Source organism: Procambarus clarkii, chromosome 47 (genome assembly GCF_040958095.1).
Source record: "Procambarus clarkii isolate CNS0578487 chromosome 47, FALCON_Pclarkii_2.0, whole genome shotgun sequence".
Classification (NCBI taxonomy): domain Eukaryota; kingdom Metazoa; phylum Arthropoda; class Malacostraca; order Decapoda; family Cambaridae; genus Procambarus; species Procambarus clarkii.
Window position 1 is genome coordinate 20,935,255 of NC_091196.1, and position 2,278 is coordinate 20,937,532.

Below are 2,278 nucleotides of genomic sequence, written 5' to 3' on the forward strand. Positions count from 1 at the left end.
TATGCAGGCGATGAGTCACAATAACGTGGCTAAAGTAAGTTGACCAGACCACACACTAGAAGGTGAAGGGACGACGACGTTTCGGTTCGTCCTGGACCATTCTCAAGTCGATTGACTTGATAATGGTCCATGACGGACCGAAACGTGGTAGTCTGCTCATCTTCTGGTGCCGCAAGGTGCCATCTTCTGGTCTGGTCATTATTCACGCAGCTAACGTGTAGGACCAGTTTCAGTACTCAATAAGCATTACTATAGCCTCGGTGTACCACTAAGTTGTTGGAGATGGTCTATGAAAGATGTTTTGCCCGGGTGTGTGAAGGTCACTTACTGTATGGTGTTGGAAGGGAACTATCAGGGGGGAAAGCGCCAAGCCATTACGACTATATAACACTGGGAAGGGGTCAGAATAAGGATATGGCATGGGACGGTGGGAAGGAATGGTACCCAGCCACTTGGACGGTCAGGGATTGAACGCCGACCTGCATGAAGCGAGGCCGTCGCTCTACAGTCCAGCCCAAGTGGTTGGGGCTTTGGAACTTAAGAATAAAAGAAACTACGTACAATGGACTCACATTAACGTGGTGTATCAGAGAAAAGATTAGTAGGAGCCGCGGGGAAGGAGGAGGGTTCGACTCCCCGCATGCCTGGTGTTCCCAGAGCCGGTCGGGGAGCCGGTCGGCCGAGCGGACAGCACACTCGACTTGTGATCCTGTGGTCCCGGGTTCGATCCCAGGCGCCGGCGAGAAACAATGGGCACAGTTTCTTTCACCCTATGCCCCTGTTACCTAATAGGTACCTGGGTGTTAGTTAGCTGTCACGGGCTGCTTCCTGGGGGTGGAGGACTGGTCGAGGACCGGGCCGCGGGGACACTAAAAAGCCCCGAAATCATCTCAAGATAACCTCAAGAAGAAGATTCCCCAGCATACGTCCTACACCACTACACCACGACATGGGGAAAGGAAAGCAACCTGGGATTCAACTGAATCCTCTAGCCGTCCTGAAGCTTGTACTGAAGGAAGACAGCTCGTGTTCACACGTTGTCCCCCCATACACTCTGGTTATTTTTTTTTTGAGAAACAACAAAAGGCCTATTGGAACATACGAGGCACAGCTCCTACTTATATCCACCCAAACTCATCCATATACGTCTAACCTACGCTTGAAACACTGAAGTGATGCCAGGTCTATCATGTCACCCACTAGTATTCTCCTGATATAAGATTTATATGGTTATAAATAGGAGCTGCCTCGTATGGGCCAATGGGCCTTCTGCAGTTACCTTTGTTCTTATCTTCTTAAGATGTAGGCAGCGAACCTGACGACTCCTCAAGCCACTGTGTCAGAGGGCGGAGGAGCACTCGAGGCAGAAGCCGTCCACACAGCCTGCAGCAGCCTGCTGGGAGGGAGTTATCAAGGGGAAAGCGCCAAGTCATTACGACTATATAGCACTGTGAAGGAGGTCAGGATAAGGATTTGGGATGGGACGGGGGGAAGGAATGGTGCCCAACCACTTGGATGGTCGGGGATTGAACGCCGACCCGCTTTTTAGGTACCTACGGGAACTACGGCTTTTAAGGTACCTTCTGCACCACACTTGTTCTCCCTCACACTACCCAAAAAGGAAACAACGAGTGCACTTTCTCCTTAAATTTAGAGATTAGTGAGAGATAAAGGCTCCAGTTGTGGCGTACTGAAGAATTTGTCGGGATTCTACTGGATTCCACACTACTGGTCGGGAACCGGGCCGCGGGGACGTTGATCCTCGCTATCATCATGAGGTACTCATTAATGTTAACTTGCGATTTATTATTAATAAATCGTTACACAGTGAGTGCCTCTACGTTACTGCCAGCTGGTGTAGGGAAGATTTAGGGTTATAGGCCGGGGGGGGGGGGGGGCATTTAGGAGTTACTGTATCCGGTAGAACAGGTTGGGAAAGTTCTCCTTCAGGAAGCTGGGGTCAGTTGACACCGCTTGTTACTCTGGTAGCGTCACTACTCCTGCCCCACACTGCTCCTGCCCCACACTGCTCCTGCCCCACACTGCTCCTGCCCCACACTGCTCCTGCCCTACACTACTCCTGCCCCACACCCCACACTGCTCCTGCCCCACACTGCTCCTGTCCTACACTGCTCCTGCCCTACACTACTCCTGCCCTACACTACTCCTGCCCCACACCCCACACTGCTCCTGCCCCACACCCTACACTGCTCCTGTCCCACACTGCTCCTGCCCCACACCCTACACTGCTCCTGCCCCACACTGCTCCTGTCCCACA